Raw genomic sequence first — 25,464 nt, 5'->3', positions numbered from 1 at the left:
TGGTCTCATTGCATCTCTGTTTCCTCAGTGGGTTTTCATAGCACCAGTTAAGGAGTAATGTACACTAGTGGTTGACCGATACATTGCCAAGGCCGATAAATCGGCCGATATTCTGATTTTTTTAAATTATCGGCATCGGCCGATAAATTTTCCCGTTTGGCTGATTTATTTCTTTAGGGCTCCGAAAATAGCCTGCTTGCATGTGAAGCAACTGAGACATGTAAACGACCAGTCACGGTTCGTTTTGTTGTTACGATGGCACGTAACAACAACTGTGTGCAACACAGTCTCCTTTAAACGGTCTGCAAATCAGAGCCACGACAGACATGTTTGAACTCATAATGTTAAAGTGCTCGCCTGTTTCATTCTCCCTCTCTCTCCTCAACTGTTCCCTGTAACTTTAACTGTCTTGTCTAATGATAAAAAGGCAAATATCAATAAAATTAATATCATATACCATCTGCAAATATGCGCTTATCTCATTTAAATAGATGTAATAAACAAGCCTCACAAAACTTGAGAAATCCAGCATCCTGTGCAGCGCTCATTAATTTACCTCTAAAGCACGTATTCTATCAGCCTCTCCTCAGCAGTTGCCTCTTTTAACTTTCTTTTCTAATGATAAAAGGCAAATATCAATGTGACGAGGAGGAGGGCGTGGCCGGGCCGTGATGGAGCACGGCCGGCGCTGAATCAGCTGATCAGCGGGAGAGCGATATAAGGGGCAGCTGGAGATGCCGGTTCGAGAGAGAGAGAGACGCACGTGGCCACGTTGCATGTGTGTCTGTGTCCTTATGTTTTATGTTGTCTTAAGTTCATTTATGCATTAAAAGTTTATGTCGATTGTTCAGCCGGTTCCTGCCTCCTCCTTGCCCGACCTTTAACTGTTACAGTGGTGCCGAAATCTGGGAGGGAGGAGGGATGCGCTGTCGCAGAGTCCTCACCACTGCCATCCGCCAGGGGAGCATCCAAGGCCATCTGCCTGGGCACGGAGGGGTCGCTGCCATCCGCCAGGGGGAGGCGCGAGCTGGCGTACACCAGAGGGCGGAGGAGTGGTTGAGGACTGGGCAACAGCACGTCTGGGAGCCGGCGAGCAAGTTCTCTCTCTCCTCTCTCTTTCTGTGTGTCTCCACCCTTTCCCTCTCCCCACGCCTCCCCTCATCTCTCCCCCAAGGTTCACAGGAGGCGGGGTGGTCCACCGGCTGACAGAACGTCCAGAAGGGCAGCGTCTCCCCCCCGGAGATTGGGGGGGGGAGTTAGTCAGACCGGTGGCGCCCCAGCCTGAATCAGGTGGGGGAGGAGTGTGACGAGGAGGAGGGCGTGGCCGGGCCGTGATAGAGCACGGCCGGCACTGAATCAGCTGATCAGTGGGAGAGCGAGATAAAGGGGAGCTGGAGGCACCAGTTTGAGAGAGAGACGCACGCGGCCGCATTGCATGTGTGTCTGTGTCCTTATGATTTATGTTGTCATTTATGCATTAAAAGTTTATGTTGATTGTTCAGCCGATTCCCACCTCCTCCTTGCCCGACCTTTAACTGTTACAATCAATAAAACTTATATTATATACCGTTATTATTATATCTTGTTTAAACAGATGCATTTGACAAACCTCGCGAAAGTCCAGTGTTTTCTTCCCGTCAAGCGCTCATCTAATATCTTCATCAGCCAGAATCAAAACTTCAGAATCAGGATAAAAAGTTCCTCTGATTCACAAATCATGACGGTCTCTCTGTGACAATCCAAGCAGGCGATCCAGGCCGTTTAAACTGTCAGGAGAAGATTGCTGCTAGTGCTAGATCTGCACGAGCGTGTGAGTGCAACTTCAAAGTAAAAGCGCTTCACGTGTGCTATAAGTAAATTTCTTATTCAATATGCACTGTATGTTCAATTGGTTTGATTCAGTATATATTGAGAAAATGTGATTGCTAATGTGGACATGCCATCAATTGTTGCTGGACTACTGTGTGTACTGTTATTTCCTTCCTAATATATTAACCTGTGCAGATAAATTACTAAAATTTGATGACTAAACAGAAATCAGAAGAAACTGCTATCCACCATTTAAAATACAATATAATTTTTTTTTATAAAGTTAAAGTTTTGTGTCACATTGAGTAAATATAGTGCTAAATAAAAATGTATACATTTTTGTAGCAATTTAATGTTTATGTTATTTACTATATTACATTTTGTGATATATCAGCATTGTATCAGCCTATCGCCCACCCTGCTCTCTGGAAATCGGCATCGGCCATTAAAAAACCCATATCGGTCGACCACTAATGTACACAGGATGTGGGCTTCGGTGATCGAATCATTACTAATGTGCTGGTTGAGTGTTTGTCCTTCTAGCCGAGAGCCTTTTATTGGCCGTGAAGCTGGTGTTCAAAATGCGAACATCCTGTATTCATAAAGACACACTTTAGCCTTGACAGTCTTTAATATGAGAAGCCTTTTCATGTGTGACTGTTAATCAATACTCTCTCTATTTGCTTGAATTACAAGATGCATTACAAGAATTACATTAGATGTATGTATGTACCTCTTTATTTTTTCTGTATTCCTTGACCAAGAATCATAAATTGTAACATTTTAAAATTAATGAAGGCAGGGCTCAGCAATAAGGATGGTTGGGTCGCCGCTTCATGTAACTGTCACTTGTCATTTTGGGTCATCTTACATTTGTTGATTGTGTACATGTGTTTTTATGCCTTGCATACTTAAACGTTTGTTTTTCTGTGATTAACTGAGCATTATTGCAAATAGTGCAGATTTTAATATACATCAACAAGGTAAAGTTATCTAGTGAGCTTACTTTGATAAGTTTTTGTCGAAATTGCAAAAATGACTTTGGAGTTAGAATGGGTTGAAAATTTGAAACAAATTATTAATGTTTCGCAATGTATGCTACGTACAGAGGCGGCATTAGGGAGGGGCTAGCGTGTGCTTCAGCCTCCCCAAGAGAGTCTAAAGCACCCCCATAGCACCCCCAGCAAATGTTTGTAATAGCACCCAGCAGATTATCCTCTGTATAAAGATTGTATGAAGAAGCACTTTCCCTGACAATATTTTAGCAATCATGCCATGTGCCCCGTTTTCTGTCACCTGTTTAGAATCAGAACTAGTGATGCCTGATTACGAATGAATTACTAATTTGAGTCGATTCCTTCAAAGAATAAGTCAAACGGTGTAGCAAAATGGTCCGAATCATTCAGACAGCTCACACACTGTATCATTTGGAGCGTTTCTCAATCTGTAAAAACAGAAATGAAATAACTAGGACCAGAGAGTATTTAGCAGAGACGGGACACTTCTATTAAAATGATTGGGAGAAACTGGAATGCCCAACCAAGGAGCTCTGAGCTCCCAACGGTCAACGGATGTAGAAAGGAAGTCCCACCTTACAGGTAAAAGAGCCAATCACCTTTTAGAAACAGACCTCCTTGCCTGTCAATCAACTAAGAGAGCGCACATGCACATTAGCTATACAAGCCGGGAATTTTTTTTTTTTTTTTTTGGCATAATATGAGGTAAAGAAGCACAATTTATGATACTAGTTTTATCAGATTTTACTGCTGATTTAAAATATGCTCTTTGATCGTAATCTTGACCAACCGTTTTTTTAGATTTTGGTGTTCTTCCATTCAAGTAGATAGGAGCTGCACTGGCATGATTGGAAATAGCCTCCTGGGAGCGTTCCAAAGATGACCGAGAGTTGACTGATTGCTAGAAATATTTTGCTAGAACAGAAAACAATGAAGTGGAATAATAACTGTCATGGTCAGAGCAGATGAGGAGGTAAACTTAACTGTTGAAACTTTATTAATTGCACTCACTCCAACTGCATGTCTCACAACAACTCTCTCTCAGTAATGGTGGAGCAGCCCCCGTAACCTAGCAACCCCAGACCCTGCTTTGTAACAACCAGAGCCCTTCTTTCAAGGTGAGCCTGCAATGTTAGCAAAAAAAGCACAACGCAGCTGTCCCATAGACATTCTTATGGTGGTTCACTGGCGAGGAGACAATAGGCTGTTCTTTTTTAATTTATGTCTATGAAGGAGATGCTTCATTACGCTGAATATACTGCTTTTGTGAGGAAACAGTGCATCACTTAATGAACTGACCACCTGTCAGCTAATCTTCAACATATTTTACATTAAACAATCCTACCGGAGTGAACAATGTGTGGAGTTTACTACGATAAAAATAGCTGTTTTTTAAGAGAAGTCACGGGCGATTTTGCGACATTTATGTGTCAGTTTACAGGCTCTTCCCATTCATATGGTGACGCCGATATTTTGAATCAAAACCTGCAAGTGCATCCTTCATTTGATAGCGATGAATAATATCTTTATTAAGTTCAACACCTGCGTGTGCAGCTTTTGAACAGCTCAAGGTAAAGCCATTTTTTCAACCAAACAAGTATCAAAAAGTATCATTGCATGTTTTTTTTTTGTTTTTTTTTAAACATGTACATTGGAGTACTATGTAAATACCATGGTGTACATCAATGCACCTCCGTATTACCATCTGATACCATCACAATACCATGGTACTGCCACAACAGGCTATTTTTTTTAAAGGTATGATTTTGAGAAACTTTAACTAGTGCTGGATGTGCTGTGTGAATAAGTGTTTTAGCAATGCTTTGTAGCCCGTAATTACATGAATTGCTACACAGGATATTTCTGACAAATTCTGAAAAAGTTTGATGCTAAAAATGGCTTCTAAAAGTTTGTCATATTTGTGGTTGGGTCAGTGAAAATGTTTTAGGGCAAGTAAAAATCTGGGCTGGACAAGTAGAGACCAGAAAGTTTGTTCGCAAGGTGCACTTTGCATATGATCGTGTCCCAAAGGATTCAGTAGATCTGAGATGCTCTTAGCTTGTGCTTTGGGAGTATTTAAGGAGAGATGAGAACAATGGCTCTTTGGTGACAAGAGGCTGATAAATGTTATTAGAGCGAGGAGGTCTGAGCCCAGCCTGTTTCTGCTATAATTAACACAGACCAACAAAGAGACACTCATTTCTTCCAGCCACATGCTAAACACTTCAACCCCATCTTGCTTTTGTGATCATCTTCTCTGTTTCCTTCTCCTTTTCACTGATAGTTTGAAAACTTAAATGACCTTCTTTGAGGACAAAGAGGTTTGAGATGTTTGCCTTTACCACCTAGCACATTGCTAATCTAATCAAAGTCAAAACGTATTTTAAGATTTTACTGGAAAGCAATTTAAACCTTTCAAAGTACTTTCCCTGGGACCTTGTAATTACATATTGTTTTCACAAAATTATTTGGCTACATGCTTTCCAGTTCTTCTCTTACGAGTTTGATGTAGACGTGTCTTTGCAACACATGTGGTTAAGCAGAACAAGTTTGTGTCATGTGATTTATGCCTGTGTGGTCACATTTGCCTCAGACGTTTCTGAAGTATTACCGTACAGCCTTAATCAGCTTTATTTCTCGTAATCATGTTTTCTCAGACATTCTGTGTGAAATAGTTCCTTCATTTATTCATTTTGGAAATTGTGTTTTAGCAGAGTAACTGTGTGCCACTAAAAATAGAGAGAAGCAGGATCTAAAATCTTTTTGTCACACCTGCCAATGGTAGTTGAATTGAGAAAAATGTATTGTAAATATTTTAAAATATTTTAAAACTATATTTTGCACAATTTTTTATTAAAATATATATTTAGTTTCTATGACAATTGATTTATTTTAATGTGTTTACTTGCATATTTTCTGACAAACAGCCAATGTAAGTGTTTCTATTGCTGCATTTAAGATGAGCCAGATGATTTTTTTTTTCTCATATTTTTGTGGCTTAAAGTAAGGAATATTCCACATATGTGTCACCATATGAAGTTTGGGAGGAAAAAAAATAGGCATTGTAAATAAAAATTTTAATTGAGTTAAAAGTTGTTGTTTTTTTAGTACATGATTTGTGTAGATTTGATTTTGTTTCCTCATGTCACTTACATCAGCGAGGGTCATCTTCATTCCTTCTTGCATGATTGTATCATGTGTAATTTTGCAGTTCCTAATTTTAACCTTTTCATTTACACACCAAAGCCAATTTTTACATGCATTTGGCACTTAACAAGTGTAAATTTAGGACCCTGGACAGAAGGCAAAAAATTAGGGAAGATTGACAGCAAAGTCACTATAATCATTTAGTAGAATGAAAACCTTCAATTGGCCCCAAAAGCAAATTGTTTGGTCTGTAAATCCCATGTAGTTTGCTAGCTTTAAGCAATCGACTTACGCAGACGAACTTAGGCTATTTACTGAGAATTAATGAAAATCTGTGTTGTATGGATGTGTGAGTGGATTAGTGGGTGGACAACTGGGCTGAGCAACTTCAGTAGGAATCCTCATGGTTTAATAAAGATGGGCCAAAGAGTAGATATAGCAACCATTCAGTGTAGGAGCGATGAACTGTTTTGAATGCATCATTGCTCAGGCACTATTTAAAGATAAAGGAGATTCCAATAGCAAACAGACATGTCTTAAAGCCTACTCTCTGAGGCTTGAAATGCTCCAAAATGGATCTCTCTCTGTCCTAAGAAAAAGAGACGAAAGGGACAACAACACAGTTGTTCTCATATGCTTCCATTGTTTGGCATGTCCCTCTAAATGTCACATGACAAGCACACGTCTATGACACTGGCTATGTTTGGAATGGAAAACTAGATTACTATTTACTGAGTACTACACAGTATACTGTATACTATTCTTTAAAAAAATAGTAAAACAGTAGGCTTTATTCCAATATAAACAGCAATATGCTACATTGTTGGCATGTGAGTGGTGTCTGATTGTCATCTGGAAGAAGACATTTTTTAGTTTAAAGGTGTTTAAAGGTGTTTTTAGTTTTATCCCATTCATGTTGAAAATCACTGCATTTACTTCAGTGATATTAACATTATTTAATTACTTACACTGTAATAGTTTACATGAATTAATAATGAACAATGCGTTAATTAATCTTGGTTAATAATAACTTCTGCTAATACTGCTATTTTATTGTTCCTACTAATTTTACTAATCATTTTTAACATTAAAAGTTGTATATGTTAACATTACTAATGCATGTTTACATGTACAAGCTTATTGTGAAGTGTTACCAATACTATAAACTGCAAAAATGGTAAGAATAGTCACTGGCTGTCTGTTGAAAAAAGAAAAATACTAATAAAGAACATCTCACAAGGCAGCAAGTCTATGAGTTTGAGAGGGTTTGAAATGAGTAAGATGAATGAGTGTTTGTCTGTTATCGCTCACTCATGAAATCTCCATTAGTGTTGATGCTGACTGCATCTTTACTGCCTCTGAAACACTGACATGCTTCATCCATAATTAGCTCCTCCCTGATCACACTAGATGTGATTTTTGGACAAACATGCTGTCATTGATTAAGATGATCTTATGAGTCATTTAACTGTTTGACAGATTAGACATCGTAATATAAAATGTCTGATAGAGGTATGCGTTCTGCTGGGGAGCAAAACATTTTGGTAGGCAAGTGGAAACTTAATGTCAAAGTAAATGCTTTTTTCACAATACAGTGTACAGTATATATTGTAGGACTGTGCAGTGGTGGCTGGTGCTTTTCAAAAGTGAGGAAACATAGACTATTGTTTTAGGTATCTGCAATGTTGCTCCCAAAAGCAACTACTTACAAAGCTAATTTTTTTTTTGCGAAGATAATTAACTAAGCTCAAAACTATTTTTGCAACAAAGAAGGAAACATATCTGACAATGAAAGCTGAAATAAATGTGTAAGCTCAGATTACAAATAACTGCATGTATCTCCGAGCCGCCAAACACAATTATTGGCCGTTTGATGTGAATTTCCGCCTACTTGAGAGCTCAAGCATTCATCAAATAGAGAAGCTGGGCTTAGGATTTGCTGAGAAAAGCCCCCAAATGAAGATAATTCAAAAACATTAAAGTATTGTGGCAGATGAAAGCATTGAATCAACTTTATAAGAAGTTAATTTAGAAATCAATATTGTATGTTTTATTTCCATATCATTAAACATAAGCCCATCATTGACCTACAGTCCAATTGTATCAATCTGTCTTAGGTAGACTTATAGACCATTCTTGTTTTTTGTATACAATATTTTTTCATAGTTGTTTTTTTTTTTTATTGTAAATTTTTCTTTCTAGGAAAATCCTGTATTACAGAATGTATTATGTACTGTATGAGTCAGGGTGCACTAAATTAACATGTTAAATTGACAGCTCTAATTATATACTTTTATTTCATAATGACAGAAGTCTGCAGTTTTTAGCATTCCTGAAGTGACTGTTGTTACTGAATGATATATATTTTTTAAATGAATGTAGATGCCATTGTCACTGTGGGCTCTGGCTTCAGACCAGTGGCAATGTTTGTAGATGTTTTCTACAGGGTCATGTTAGTCTTTTTTTTTTTTTTTTTTTTTTACAGAAATGGCATTAATGTTTTTAACCTTGGTGCAATAAGCTAATAAGCAGAAAAACACCTCCCAGCCAACAATCCTGCATTATGAGAATACTGAATTAACTTTTTTAAGTGTTTGCTGCAACATTAACATGGCTTTATTTGTTGCTTTTATGCTGTGTAATAGCAACAGGATATTGCTGAAGAGTCTTAGTGATTTGTGTGGTTTTTACTGATGCTTGATTTATAGTTTCAGAAGTGTTTGCTTCAGGGCTGTCTGTCATAATGTATTACCGTCTGAATACTCTGAGGTTTTGTACATCCACAAGGTTAACTAAATCTACCCTTGCAATACAGTGTCCACAAATCTGTTCCTATCCAAGATGTGACTCTCATGACAGATCTTAAAGACCCCATGAAATCAAAATTGAGGGTTTTGTGGCTTTTAGTCAATGCCTGTTAGCTTTGAAGCCAGCAGCCAGCAGCCATATCACCCTGCAGCCATATCACCCTGCAGCTCTTGCCTGGTTGTCCACTTAAGTTAAGCAGGGTTGAGCCTGGCCAGTACCTGGATGGGATACCTCCTGGGGAAAGCTAAGGTTGCTGCTGGAAGTGGTATTAGGGAGGCCAGCAGGGGGTGCTCACCCTGTGGTCTGTGTGGGTCCTAATGCCCCAGTATAGTGATGGGGACACTATACTGTAAAAAAGCACTGTCTTTTGGATGAGACATTAAACTAAGGTTCTGACTATCTGTGGTCATTACAAATCCCAGGGCAATTCTTGTAAAGAGTAAGGGTATAACCCTGGTGTCCTGGCCAAAAAAATAACCCCCATTGGCCCTCATCAATCATGACCTCCTAATAATCCCCATCTCTGAATTGGCTACATCACTGCACTCTCCTCTCCACCAATAGCTAGTGTGTGGTGGGTGTTCTGGTGCACTATGGCTGCTGTTGCATCATCCAGATGGATGCTGCACTGGTGGTGGTTGAGGAGATTCCCCCTATATATGTAAATCACTTTGAGTGCCTAGAAAAGTGCTATATAAATGTAAGGGATTATTATTATTATCTATATTCTAGTGCTCTTGTAACAATGATCAAAATTGCCCTTTTCTGGGAAAACAGAAAAAAAATATTGATGACTTACGTATCTTGCATTACAGATTTTTGTCTTTAGATTGTGAATGTCCCTCCCTAATACCTAATACCTAATACCACCTGCAACCAACTATCAAGTAAAAAATCATGGTTCATGACTGTGACGTAACTAAATCCTATTGGCTATTTAAAAAAAGGATGAGTGCTTCAATATTTTGCACCCAAACATCCTGTTTCAATAGGAGATCAACATTTGAAAAAAAACCTGTTCCGGTCAAGCAATTTAGAGGGTTTTTAATAATATGTGAAATCCCCTCAGAAGTACAGCTCAATGCTCAATCAAATTTATAGTGCGTGCAACCAGTTCTTGTTGTCTTTGCCAGGTCCTGACTTGCAAGAATGGATTAACATCAACTTGACCCATTATATCAAAGGAAATCTCCTCAGATTTTAGTTATGTGTGCAGTCGTTTTATTTAGTTCTGCCTGTTGATGTTGCCTTAATTACAGAGAGGTATATTAGATCCAACAAAGAGAACCACAGCATAAACAAATCTATTTTATAACCTGTAGTATTTACTGTCAGTCTTGTGCCTCTGGGAATAATTATGCACATGGGGATAATGAGGCACAAGGCAAAATACTTTGTTCACAGTTGTTGAAATTCTTGATTGTCACTCTTAATTATAACTGCACAGGCATTAGATGCACCATTTTTCCCTTCCCAGTAGGACAAACTCTTTAATTAGCCCTGGATGTCCCATAGTATCTGAAACATAACACTGAATGTTAGAGATAATTGGGAGACAAACAGAATACAACTCTGTCAAGCACTTCAGTGCAGTGGACTGCATCTTATGTCCCCAACTGAAGCTTTGAATACATCTGTTCTACATCTTAGCTTAGAATGAGCGCAACTCTGTTTTCTCTTCGGAACTCTGGGATTGGCTTTCAGATAGAGCTGATCTGAGGAGAATGTGAACTGCTCCTCTGAATGGCCTCGACTTTACTTGTGTTGGAGTAATGGCGAGGTTGGGAAGACAAATTAAATTATGCAACTGGCCTTGGATTCAAATGCCCACCACTAATCTGAATTTGTAGGCGAACTCCCTTTCTCTCTCTCGGTCCTTTTTTCTCACGTTATTTATATTGCTCCTTCTCCCTCTTCCAGGATTAGTGCAGATACTTGTTTTTGTTGTGATAAGCACTTCACTATATCCAGGAAAAGCCTCTGCAATGGAGGCTCTCTGCTCTTCTGTTCATAGATCATTATGCTGAAAGATCAAGAGCAAAGTGAAAAACTGAAAAGCAAAAATAAAAGCAAAGACAATTGTATAAGCCTTATCCTTAAATGTAGTTCTAATGGACTGTTAGACTGGGGTATGTAGGCTAATGACTTAGAAATAGAAATAGAGCAAAACAGCTTGCAGAAATCCATTTATCTGTTTGCTCAGGATTGCAGAAACGTGTAGACCTGGGAAAACATGCAACCCCATTTGTTGTACAGCATATGCAAATAAATTGAAATCTAATTTTGCTTGATGCATGTGGTTTTGCGATTAATCTCAAATCATGCATAATAGTGTGCATGCATTATATTTGTGCATTAGAATAAGACCATAGCACAGTTAGAAGATTCAGGAAAAATGTCTTTGTCATGCAGTTCCATAGAATTCCAATGTTCACTGCCAGACACACCTTCACAATGGCCAATGCCCAAAAACCTCTCATTGAAAAGCTCAAAGTCTCAAAGTTCTTCATAATCCCTGCCTCCACAATCAGTCCCACTTAGAAGCAGCCTTACCAATACACATTACATAAACACAATGAGTTACTTTTGTGAAAAATAAAAGTTATTCATTGGGTTAGAAAGTCATTGAAACTTCTTAAATACTGAACAGCAAGTATACACCCAAAAAAGTAAAGTGGCCCAAAAAAGTATTTGGACACATTTGGACGCTAAAGTCAGACTTAAAATGTATAAATTTAATTGCGTTAGAAACAAAATATCAAACCAAGTGGCATCTACAAACAAATAATTCTAAAGCTTTTCTGAAAATGTAAAACATTTTAACCTTTTTGTAATTAATTTTAACCACCTGGTTCCAGGATGATATTTGGCAATGTATGAAGTCAGTTTCCCTCAAGTTGATACGGGTGTCCTAAGAGTTAACACTGGTGTAGTTTGTCACATTATCTATGGACTCATTCCACTAAAGTTTAAAAACCAGAAAGTGACCTAATAGTCCAAAAAGTGTCCAAAGGATTTTAATGTTTTACAAAGTATCTATTGTTTATTATAGATAAAGTATCATTGCAAATCTAACAAACATCTTGTTTTGATAACAAACATCAAAGTGTTTTTGTGCTATATCTGTTTAATATAAATGCCACTTGGTTTGATATTTGTAATGCAAACATTTTCATAAATGTTTAATTGTGGCTAATACTGTGTACAAATGTGTTAAAGTGTACAAATACTTTTTGGGGCCACTGCATATCACAAATAAAAAAAAAATCTGTATGTATGCATATATATATATATATATATATATATATATATACAACAGTTAGTTCCAGTCCTCAAATGTGATTGGATGAGAGACATTCAGTGAGTACTGATGGTCTTACACCATCAGCACTCGGATGCTTCACTGTGTGTATCACTCCGCTTGTGTTCATGCCGTTCTAAACTAAAGTGTAAGAGTAGTGCAGATGTGTTAAGAGCCATCTGTCTCTTTACATTTAATTTTGTGACATTACATATTTCAGCAATCATGTGGAGGCAAAGGACCATTTTTGTGTGTAATATGAGCCAGTTGGTGTCAGCGTCACTCAGTGTTTATATTCAACAGCACTCCATGATTGCTCGTATTACTACTACACTACTAAAACTAGGAAGTAGCTTTAAATGGCTTTAAACTAACAACTTCAGCATTAAGGCTTATCACAGCTGAGAGACACAACAGACTGATTAATTACACAAACTCAAGGCGCTTACCTCTTTCTAGAATTTCCACATTGGAGAGGATAAAATGGCTACTCGCAATCGTGCTATATGCCCCTAAATCAGCACTGCTGTGATTCGGCTACAGGCACGAGGCAACAGGCCGAGTACTCTTGCTCGTGTGATATTGCTTATATATATATATATATATATATATATATATATATATATATATATATATATATATATATTGTGACAAGGAGGAGGGCGTGTCCGGGCCTTGTGGATGCACGCCTGGTACTGAGTTGCCCCAATCATTGGGAGAGAGAGATAAGGAAGAGCCGGAGATGCCAGAGAGAGAGAGAGAGAGAGAGAGAGACATGCAGCAGCACTGGTGTGTGTGTGCATTTGGTTATGCTGAAAAGCAGTTTTATGTTGTGCTTGTTTATTAAAAATCTTTTTTGTTGATAACCCGGTTCCTGCTTCCTCCTTTCCACACAACAACGAACCATGTTACACTGGTGCCGAAACCCGGGATTGGAGGAAGACACACCGTCAGAGAGCCCTCGCGCTGACGGAGGATCGCGACACAGAGGATTCACGATCCAGTGGTGCTGGAGCAGTTCGCCAGGAGATGGAGGAGCCCGCTGCCATCTGCCAGGAGGCAGAGGAGCCTGCTGCCATCTGCCAGGAGGCGAAGTCCAGTGCCATCACCCAGCGTCACGGAGGAACGCTGCACAGCTGGCTGAGGACCAAATGGCGGCATGGTCGGATTGTTTTTCTTTTTTTCCCTCTCTCTCTCCCCTCACTCTCTCTCGGGCTCTCTCGCTCTCTTTCTCTCTCCTCTCCCCCTCCCCTCATCCTACTCAGGTTCCCAGGAGGTGGGGAAGACCAGCCGGTGGCGGAACTTGGTGGGGGGGGAGTAGGTCAGACCGGTTGGTTCCCCAGCCTTGAGGGTGCACGCCTGGCGCTGAGTTGCCCAATCAGTGGGAGAGAGAGATAAGGAGGAGCCGGAGACACCAGAGAGAGAGAGAAAGAGACACACGCGGCAGTGTGGCAGACAAGCTTCTTGATCATCGGAAAGGAGGAAGCGGAAACCGGTTATCAACCAAAAAGTCTTTAATAAACAAACACAACATAAAATTGCTTTTCAGCATAACCAATTACACACACACACGAACTCTGCTGCGTGTGTCTCTCTCTCTCTCTCTAGCGTCTCCAGCTCCTCCCACTGATTGGGGCAACTCAGCACCAGGTGTGCATCCTCACGGCCCGGCCATGCCCTCCTCCTCGTCACATATATATAGAGAGATTCTGACATTATATTCAGCACTGTAAGAGTTCTGAACACTGGTTGGAATATCATGGAACCTTTGCAATGTATCCGGCAGGGACATTACACTGATGTACACACCAGAAAATAATTCAGGAAAATAATTATGTGGAGTCAAATTTCAGCACTTTCAAAATCTGCAATTAATCACAATTCAATTTTTTAATTGACTGACAGCACTAAAAAAAATATATTTATAAACAGGGAGAGAGAGAGAGGGAGAGAGAGAGAGAGAGAGAGAGATGCAGTTGTCTCTTTTGTCTCCTCTTACTCTCTAATCTCTATCATCTTTTATCTAGTCACAGTTCAGAAAACACAATATGCCACGTACTGCACTCTCCAATAAACCAGTGGGACTGCTGAAGATTTCAGGGCTTGGAGCCTACAATAGCAAATGTGTTTTTGTATTTTAATTCTCTCTTTCCCCTGTCTTTTGTGTCTGTGCATGGGGAATTATGAAAGGAGCTTCCACATAGCTGGAAAATAAGAAGTCTTCAAACCAAGCAAGTGCCAAAAGTCTAGTTAATCCAAGCATTCTCTCACAAACTTGCCCCCCCAACCCACCTCCCCTCCTGCAATGAGACTGTTGCTATAAATGTTTAACGATTCTGATTTTGGCTCTGCCTTCTACTGTGTGGCTGATATGTTTCTTATTGTTCTATGGGCCAGCTACTGGATTCCACATTCTCATCATAGTCAATAGTAGATGATTTAAGGATCATGACCATTTGACCAAAGCCATATTTCATTGTGTGAGATCTCAGAAGTGCAGAAGCATTTGTCTCTTCTAGTCTGTGTGGATTTGATTACAATTTTCAATATGGCAGCTCTTCAAAACTATAAAAGAATAATACTAGGCCTCTGAATATTTCCACTCCTGTAGAGGAAGCTCTTTTTTCTGAGTCAGGACCAGTCTACTGGTCTGCTAAACTGCTGAAAACTGGTGGGTGGGGTGGACCCAGACAAAAATGTTATTGCTCATGAGTCACAATGGAGTTCTCAATAATGTTTCAATTAAATATCAACTTTGTCTCAGATGTTTCTCCTAAAACTCCTCAAGAGAAATTAAATCAGACACACATGAAACAATTGTTGACATACAGTAAGAATATGTATAGCTGTAAAATAAATGTGAATAGTATAGCTCAGATAATTTGGTCTTGGAAGGATAGGATGATAAATGTTTAGTTAATATTGAGATTTCTGATTCCAGTATCTTGAGCAGTTTGTGACATTGTTGAGATCTCTTCTGAAACTCTTGAGGAGACACATTTGAGAGGGTCACTGGGGGTCTTTTTCTCAGGAGGAACATCTCAAATGCAGAAGCCTAAGCAGAAAACTCAATTTGCTCTCCATTTTATCTTATTGCTGTATAGAAAAAACTACTGAGATTTTAAAGAGCACTCACTTGTGATTTTTTTTAAGCAACTACTTTCTGTAAGAAACTACTGCAAGCTCAAGAGGTTAGATTAGACTCTTACAACCTGGGCTGGGCCTTTTCTTGCCCTTTAATTTATTGAGCTCCACTTATCAAACGTCGCTTTACTTTTCTACCCACTAATTTACTTAATTTCATGGTGGGACGCTTACCACAGACTCAGGGAATTTTTTCTTGTTCATTGCTTACAGCTGCAGTTTACCTGAGCATGGCTTTTGGGGGCAATACTGTGGATACAGGAAATGCAACTTTAAAGTGTGCACTGTTTAAACCCACAACAGACAAATCTTATGTGTATTTTTAGAGAAGCGGTTTACATAAGTCTAAATAATTTTAACGTATCAGACAAAGGTGCGCTGCTTTTGCAATTAAGTATGAGAAAGGGAGAAAACATCTTTGGGCAGAATTCGAGCCTTGCCAGTGCCCTTGCCACCAACAGCCAAGCCAGACTCCAGCAGTATAATTACTCTAATTGTCTCTGCAATAAATCTAAAGCCAGACATGAAAGAATTCAGGGAGCATCTTTAATTATAATATGCACAGTGGGGACCAAATAAGCACTTAGACACTGGGAGATGTTTTATATAGAATTAATATGGGGAGTGTTTGATTTTAAAATATTGTGAGGAACTCTTCAATAATGGTGTCTTGTAGTTTGTTGAGGTGCCAAAGCTTAAACCACAGATCTACCAGTGGAACTTCAAAAGAACTTTTACTGAAGGCCTTAATATGATGTCTGACCGACAAACAAGGAGACACACTGATTATGTTTAAATGGACACTAGAAAGCATCTTATTGCGAGAAAGTGGCATTCCGGTTTACACGCAAGGTAAAAGCGGCGTACTCTTAACTCCAACATACAGTACATGCCGCTCTGTCAGTAAACAACTTTCTCCACAGCAACATAATTTCCCCACGACTCTTGTGTAAGTAACAAACATGGAATTCCAGATATTCCAGAGTTGTTGCTGTGTTTTTTTCCTTAACTTACCATTGCGGCCTGCAGCTGAATTGCCTGCAGTAGTGGGGTTTCCCTCTTACATAAAACTCTGGGATTCCCCCAATATAGGAGCGCGTATATGTGAACATAAGGAACGTAAGAAACCGAATAGCAAACGCATCCTATGACTTTGGTATCCGGTCATGCACATGCACATTCCTAAAAAAACTGTAAGAATGCTGCTTATGTTTACATTGCCACATAAGCTGCGTTTTCCAGGAGAAACCTAGGTGTGTTAAACCGCTTTCTCTTAATTCCTTAAACGGCATAAGGATATTGCCGTTCTCATTTACATGACATTTCAAAACAGTGCTTTCTGCAAAAACTATTAGTAGTTTTCTTAAGTGCATGTAAACGTGGTCACTGTTCCAAGGTGGTCTAGGGATTAAATTGGGATTTTGGATGTGGGGGAACCCGAAGATCTGGTGCTCCCCATTCAACAACCTCCAAAAAGCGTATGCCATATTATTAATTATGTTGAAATCTTATCATGGTAATACTACATCATGTACATATACAGTATATGCTTGAAAACAAGCAAACAAAGTAAATTAATAATCAGTTAAACATTAAATACACATTTAAATTAATAAGTACTCTCTAAATGAAGCTTAAATGAGTAACTGGAGCATACAGACATTTAATGATATGGATTTATTTTTAGTCACAGGTGACTGAGCCCCTGGTTTTCTTATTGCTTTGCCTCAGGGCTGGGGTAATCAGGAAGCGGGATATGTTGAAGGAGTGGGTGTTGACTGCCCACCTGTGGGAAATCCATACTGTTGCAGAAAACAATTCCAATTATTATTGGAAAAATCTATATTTTGAAGTATTGTGATATTTTACCTCATTATAATGTATTGATCCACGATAATGTATTCTGACACCAAGTATTTATATTTTAGGTAAAACCCCAATTCCAAAAAAGTTGGGACAGTATGAAAAATGCTAATAAAAACAAAAAGGAGTGATTTGTAAATTATATTCACCCTTTGCTAAATTGAAAACACTACAACTACACATTATATGATGTTTAACCTTGTGAATTTCATTGTTTCTTTTTTTTATGTACAGTAATTTCAAATCAGGTGATTGCAACATGCTCCAAAAATGTTGAGACGAGGGCAATTTAAGACTAATAACAATTTAGTTGAAAGTTAAAATAACAAGGCAATGTGAAACAGGAGATGTTAAACAGGTGAGGCAATCGTGTCATAGTATATATAAGGAGCCTCCAAAAACAGTCTAGTCCTTCAAGAGCAAGGATCATTTGAGACATGTCAGTTTGCCAACAGATGCTTCAGCAAATAATCCAGCACTTTGAGAACAATGTTCCCCAAAGACAAATTGGAAGGATTTGGGGCATTTCACCCTCTATTGTACAGTGCACAATATAGTTAAAAGCAGTGGCGGGCCGTGGATTTAAAATCTAGGCCTTCAGTGTGATTCATGCCATTAAGAAGTTTTCACAGTTTCACAATGAATAAGACACCCTATGTCTTTGGGCATCATACATTATGTCACAGCTAACTAGTAATACCAATTGACATTTTAAAAACACGTCCACGCACGAAAGCCAGAACTTGAAACGACACTTAATGCTCAAGCAAGCCTAATTTTAACTGCAGCATGACTGTTTTTTAAATGAATGTCTCCCGAACAGACATTCAAAAATCTTACTTTTTCATATGAATCTACCAAGGAGGTCTATAATACCTGGAAAAATCTATCTAATAATATTTGCGATTTAAATGTTGCTTGCAATAAATTTCGTTTCGTCAGGGTACACGTTCCATTCAAGTTGGATGTGGGATATTCCTACTTGATATCTCTGACCATAAATGCATTCCATTCACCGATATTCGGAACTGCAACGCTTTAGGACATATCCTAAAGATCACACCCACCAAGAACAAATAAATTAATCTGATTGGCTGATGAATCTGACAATCTGACTTTAGTTGCTCATTCATTTGCACTGTTGAGGGATTCTGAAGAAATTCTGAAGGCCTGAGGGGGTGGAGCTCAGACTCATGCGCTGCTTCGGGCATGCGATTTGTGAAACAGCTGTCATACTTCACTTGTAAGTGTCAAGGAATAAATTCTGACTGGATAAACTTTTAGTTTTTCTCTGTTTGTAGATTAATTAAGAGTGGAATGCGATTAAAAATACATAGGCAAAAAGGTGATTGAGAATGAAAGGATGAAAAATATTTATTTATTTGGCATGTTAGGCAAACAGAGAAGGGTTTGCTGGCCCTGAGAATTCGCCACTGGTTAAAAGATTTAAGGAATCTGGTCAAATCTCAGTGCATAAAGGGTAAGATGAAAACCACTCTGAATGCGCGTGATTTCTGATCCCTCAGACGTCACTGTCTTAAAAATATCATGAACATGGTCTTGGGATAACTTTAGTAAACCTTTGTTAGTCAACACCACTTGCCGCTGCATCCACAGATGCAAGTTAAGACAATACTATGCAAAGCAGAAGCCCTACATCAACACTGTCCAAAAGCGACTTCTCTGGGCTCGGTCTCATCTTAGATAGAGCTGGGTATTGATACAGATTTCCCGATTCAATTCGATTCCGATTCACAAGCTCTCATTTCAATTTGATTCAGTATAGATTCATATGGATTTATTTCAGTTATAATGTCCCTTATGCTTATACATAAAATAAATTCTCTCCCAGCTAATGCTGTTAATTATACAGGGGACCTTTTAACTAGGTACATTTAGGAAAATATTACATTATATTTTACTAATTATATTTTATTACTTTTTCATCATTTTGGTCACATTTTGGCTTTTTAAAAATGAACAAATAAATGTATTAAGACTGATAACATTTGTTTGACAAAACATAAATTTGACAAGTTAAAATAAGGCAATGTGAAACAGCAGATGTTAAACAGGTGAGGCAATCTTGTCATAGTATATATAAGGAGCCTCCAAAAACAGCCTAGACCTTCAAGAGCAAGGATCATTTGAGACTTGTCAATTTGCCAATAGATGCTTCAGCAAATAATCCAGCGCTTTGAGAACAATGTTCCCCAAAGACAAATTGGAAGGATTTTGGGCATTTCACCCTCTACAATGCACAATATAGTTAAAAGATTCAAGGAATCCGGTCAAATCTCGGTGCGTAAAGGGCAAGACGAAAACCACTTCTGAATGCGCGTGATTTTGAAAAACACAGCCGTCGTGTTCTCTGGGCCAAAGAGGAAAAGGACCATCCAAGCTGTTATCAGTGTCAGGTCCAAAAGCCAGTGTCTGTATGGGCCAGGTGTGTGTCAGTGCCCATGTCATGGGTAACTTGCACATCTGTGAGGGCACCATTAATACAGACAGATATGTACAAATATTGGAGCAGCATATACTACCACCTAGCACTTTTCCAGGGACGTCCCGTCATTTTCAGTAGGACAACTTCAAACCACATACTGGCCGAATAAGCAGAGATTGCGGGTGCTAGATTGGCCTGCCTGCAGTCCTGACCATCTCCGATTGAGAATGTGTGGTGCATTATGAAGCACACAATACGGCAACGAAGACCCCGCATAATTGTGCAGCTGAAGACCTGCATAATGGATGAACGGGGGAAAATTCCACTTTTTAAATTTAAACTTATGTCTTCAGTGCCTAAATGCTTAATAAGTGTTATTAGAAGAAATGGTGATGTTTCACAGTGGTAAACACTCGACTGTCCCAACTGTTTTGGAGTGTGTTGCAATAATCTGATTGGAAATTACTGTACATAAAAAAAACTAACAATGAAATTCACAAGGTAAAACATTATATAATGTTTAGTTTTAGTGCTTTCAATAAAGCAAAGGGTGAATATAATTTACAAATCACTTCTTTTTGTTTTTATTGGCATATTTCATAGTGTCCCAAACTTTTCAGAATTGGGGTTGTACATTTTTGTCACATTATTAGTTTTCATGAGTTCGCTTGCACATATAATCTTTGAATGATAAAGGTTAAACATATGTGGCTTGCTGTCCGCAAAGAAGGGGCTCGAGGAAGAGGCTCGACTCGAGCACTAAATTTCCCCCCCTTACGGGACTACTTTATATATAGAGGAAGCTATGGGCAGGAAACTTAGAAGATTGAGGAAGGAGATGGGGAGGGTGAGGGATGCCGAAAAGACTGTCGCTAGAGTGAAGTAAGCGGTGGTTTATATACTCAGCAGCCTGCAGGTTGATTGGCATATTAGATGAGCCAGCTCCTCCCGAACTTTTGTTTAATAACTCCATTTGGGAAAAAAGAGATTGCATGACTCAGAGAAAGTGCATGAGAAGATGAACATTTAGACATTCTGTTCGACCAAAAAGCAAAGTCAGTGTAAAAATGCAAAATGTATATATAGTATACTACCATGTAAAGGCAAAATGCAGTAAATGCATATTTTAAAATTGAGTCTCATAGCTATGATCTGTACTGTGACTGAAATGCTTGGCTCAACTCTGCTCAGATTTTGAGAAAAACTGAAGATATTTTTCTTATTTTCAGTGTTGACGTAGTTACTGGGTTTTGCCTTTGCAGGGTAGTATGACTTGTTTCACTTGTAAGGATCTCTGCCCATGGTAGACTGTAATGTTTTTTTCCTATAATGTGCCTGTTTCCACAGCTTTACAATGAAGAGGGAAGTAAAGTTCAACACTCATTGCGCAAAACAATAGTCATGAATAAGAAACTAGTGAGCAGTGGTAAAGACGCTGGCTACCACACCTGGAGTTCGCTAGTTCGAATCCCAGGGCGTGCTGAATGACTCCAGCCAGGTCTCCTAAGCAACCAAATTGGCCCGGTTGCTAGTGAGGGTAGAGTCAAATGGGGTAACCTCCTCGTGATCGCTATAATGTGGTTTGTTCTCGGTGGGGCGCGTGGTGAGTTGAACGTGGTTGCCGTGGTGGATGGCGTGAAGCCTCCACACGCGCTATGTCTCCGTGGCAACGTGCTCAACAAGCCACGTGATAAGATGCACGGGTTGACGGTCTCAGATGCGGAGGCAACTCCGGACTGAGGCAAATCACTACGTGACCACGAGGACTTAAAAGCATATTGGGAATTGGGCATTCCAAATTAAAAAAAAAAAAAAAAAAAGAAAAAGAAACTAGTGAGCAAAAGTTATATACTGTACACAACAGCTTTAAATCACAATTCACTAAACATAAGGAATTACAATATTGTAATTACCACAATGTACAAAATAAAAAGACAAAGTTGATGATTATGACTTTTCTTCTTCAACAACAACAAAAAGAAATGCATTCACCATGTGCCAAAAATTTGTCATCAAAACAATCCAAAATTAGTGAAAACGAGTCACTTTCCTAAATAAAATTTAAAAGAATCAGTCCAGTCCCAGAGCAAAATCTGTTTTCTCCAAACATTAGTTTCTTTTCTCTTTCTTAAACCCTCCCCATATCCCCTCTCTCTCTCTCTTAATGTTTATTCCCGAGCAACAGTCACAGCAGTTCTCACAAAAAGACAATTGAACATGATAAGGAATAGTTCACACAAAACCATCTTTTAATCACCCGTATGCCATCTCAAACTCGCACGACTTTCTTCTGCAGAACACAAGCCAAGATATTTTGATGGAGATATGATGTGAATATATCCATACAATGCAAGTCAATGGGGATCAACACTTTCAAGCTCCAAAAAGGACATAAAGGCAGCATAAAGGTAATCCGAGTGGTTCAATCTTTGTCTTTTGAAGTGATGAGATCAGTTTTTGGTGAGAAACAGACAAAGTTTGACACTTAGAATCTTGACATCTCAGTCTTACGAGTTTTAATCCGCATAAGGGTGAGTAAGTAAAGAGAGAATTATCATTTTTGGGTGGACTATTTCTATAAAAGATAACATCAGTACCTTAATAATATTTTTTATGTTAACTTTAATGTTAATTATGTTAATAATTTGTTAGTATCATTATTATTATGGCCCAGCTATCAGTACAGAAGCCTATTATATTGCATGGTCCTGCCTCTACAAAAATGTCTTCACAATACCAAAACAGCAGTGTTTTTTAGAGTGTGGTTACAAAGTAGACTTTAACTTGGAGAGAGCAGGGGTAGAGACTATATAATAAAAAAAAAAAAGATGACATGTAATAGTGTGATTATGCTATATTGAGAACAGAAGACTGTGTGTTCATGTCATAAACAGCGCCAGCATGAGGTCTCTTGTATGAGTCTTTTACAGCAGTGACAGTTTTACTGCTGCTGCCAGAGCACCAAGTACAGAAAACAACGGAACACACTTCTGCAGGCAGATGTTTCTTTCATTCTCAGTGTGGACTTATCCCTGTGGGCAGGGCAGCTGAGCTGTTTACAAGGAAAACAGAGACCAGCATCCCAGCGAAGAGGAAATGCCTCTCAGTCACAGTTGCTCTTCTAAATTATCTCTGCATAATGTAGCTGTAAACTGTCCTGACCTGAGAAAAACTCTTCAAATGTCAGTAAATGTTAAGTGCTTGAACTGAAGCCCACTGTCAGGGTGATACGGAAGGAAAAACCCAGAGGAAAGAAATATCACAGATGAGATCTATCCCGATTGTTTCTCCTAGACAGTAATGAAATTAAAGACCCCATGAAATCAAAACCAGAATTGTGTGGCTTTTAATCTGTGTACAGTACATTTGAAAACACCCTTCACAGTTTCCTAATGCCAATGTTTCCCACAGTATGCGGTTATGGAGAGCATTTTTAAAAGTCTCTTGAGGAGAAAAATGCTGTTCCAGTGTGGATGAGAGGTGTATATGTAGCAAAATCAATGCATTTTCAAATGAAAACATATTGTGGATATTGCCTTTGTCCAGTAAAATGCTCTCTAGAATAAGAATGTCCCTTCCCCTAATAGCAAATACCAAATCATGTTCATTGCTGTGACTTAAACTAAAGGCTATTGGATATTTAAAAATAGACATGAGCCCTTCGATTTTTCCATACCAACTTTTTGTTTCAATAGGAAATGCAGCAACACAGTAAAGAAATCAACACTCATGGGGACTTTAAATGGAGATCAAATGGAGACGCTTGCTGAAGTTTCAGAAGAGATCTCAACAAACTGTGTCACAGACTATGCTCAGATCTGCCAAGTTACCAATTCTGCAAATAAATGTCAGATATTTCAATATAAACTCAAACATATGTCATCAAATTCTTTCAAGACTTTCCAGAATCTGAGCTATGCTAACCAGATTTATTTTTATAGCTCTATTCTTTTACTGTATGTTAACAAATGTGCATTTTTGTCTTTGTATTCCTCCTTAGAAAATTTAGGAGAACCGTCTGAGACAAAATTGATGCGTCAACGTAACCAGGGTTTAAAGTTAACACCTGCCGTCTGCCAAATGCGGTTATTTCATGCGCAGTGGCGGGTAATTTTGCTCATCTACTCGCCACTGTGGCAGGTGACCTGTAAGACATCTCAGAGTGACATAAGAAATGCCGTTAGACACAAATATGCATGTTTGAAGAAACACACTTGATCATATTTTGAAGAACTGGAGAAAGATAAGCCATTGATGTGCATGTATGATATTCTGTGTGTTCAGATGCTCAGTGGTGATAAGGGCTGGGACGATTCATCGACGTAATCGATTACAGAAATACGTCGATTTGCATAAAATGCGTCGGCGCGTCGCAATGGAGTAATTAAAATGGCAGCTGCCGGTTTAAGCATGGATTCCCCCGAAGAACAAGCCGCAGCTAAAAAACTCACCCACGGTCATCTAAAGCATGGGAGAATTTTAGCCAGAGACCCAACAATGTGGTGCTGTGTAAGCTATGCAAATTGGAAATGCCATATCACAGCAGTACAACCGCCATGAACGAACACTTGAAGCGAAAGCATCCCGGAGCACTTTGTCAAGACAGCAGCAAGGCAGCACCGTAAGTCCTGTTTACTTTTTGTGCCCACTCAAGCATGACATTTTAGTATTACGACTCGTGTTTCTGTTAGTAGTAGTCACTTGAAATTTATTTTCTAAATGTTTCCTCATCGCCCCCATGTTAAAAGTAATTTCTGCACCTGTTGGGTGACCATACGTCCTCTTTGTTCCGGACATGTCCTCTTTTTCGGACCTTAAAAAAGCGACTGGCCAAGATTTCTAAATTTGTGAAAATGTCCGGGATTTGGCTTTAGTTGCATTATGATGTGCATCTGGTCTAATACTTCATTGTGTGCGCGCGCATATTTGCATTGCTTTAACCCCTCTTTGAAAGTCCCGCCTTCTCGCACACCAGTTGGTCAATTACAAGAGGCTTGCAGCAACTATTGGCCAAATTCCTGCCTGTCAATCTCTCTGCAAACGCGCGGAGCGCTGTTGTGTTTGGCATCAAACAGTTGCTTGACAGTAGCAGCAAATGACAGCTGAGTGGAAACAATGCCCTAACGAAAGTGCAAATTTACAGAAGATTTGCGCAAAATTCCCATGCTTTTGTCCAGGTCGAGATCTGTGGGAAGCAGAATGTATGACATGTAAAGCTGGCACTTATGTGTCAGTTGCTAATAAAGGTGCAAGTGATTTAGAAGCACACATTAGCTCTGCGAAGTATAAAGGGTGAGCAAAAGGTGAAAGTTCATCAGGTAAATTAACGGACTACTCTTTGTGACCAGGTAAATTTGTTTTCACATTGCTTCATTTTCCATGGCCATTCAAAATAATACTAACAGTTAATGAAGGTACACTTATGACATCAAATATTTTACTTTAGTACATGGACATTCAAAAGAATGTTGGACATTTTTATTTATTTATATATATTTATGTTATGCTAAAAGAGTGTCTTTTTCACTGTATTAAAGTTTGCATTCATAGTAACACTGTTTTGAACCCTATTACCTCCCCCCCCCGGCGGAAAAAAAAGGTGTCCTCTTTTTGGAAAACCAAAATCCTCTTTCCTCCTGAAAGTGACTTGAATTTCACATTTGTTTAATTTATTTTGTTGTTGGATTGCTAAATGTAGATTGCACTTTCCTTTTACTTGAATTGAACAAGTTCTTACTTTTATTTTGGAGAGACACTGTAAAATGGAGATTACCAGTTAAGACAGGGCTATTTTTGTTGCAGAATAATGCCCTGCAATGCACACTTTGTTTCTTGTACATTTGTTTGTGTTTAAGAGAAGATGATTTAATAAAATATTGAAATATTAATGAGATGTTTTTTATATTTATTTTGGGTTAATTAATTGTTAT

The 25,464-nt window shown here is 38.8% G+C and overlaps 1 protein-coding gene across 1 annotated transcript in view; it reads left to right on the top strand.

Moving 5' to 3' along the window:
- Window positions 1–25,464, top strand: part of LOC127426778 (extracellular serine/threonine protein kinase FAM20C-like) — a 63,340-nt gene that overhangs the window by 3,701 nt on the left and 34,175 nt on the right. The window lies entirely within an intron of this gene.

Source organism: Myxocyprinus asiaticus, chromosome 36 (assembly GCF_019703515.2).
Source record: "Myxocyprinus asiaticus isolate MX2 ecotype Aquarium Trade chromosome 36, UBuf_Myxa_2, whole genome shotgun sequence".
Taxonomy (NCBI): domain Eukaryota; kingdom Metazoa; phylum Chordata; class Actinopteri; order Cypriniformes; family Catostomidae; genus Myxocyprinus; species Myxocyprinus asiaticus.
Note: the sequence above shows the minus strand (reverse complement) of the source record. Positions and strands in the feature narration are given on the sequence as shown.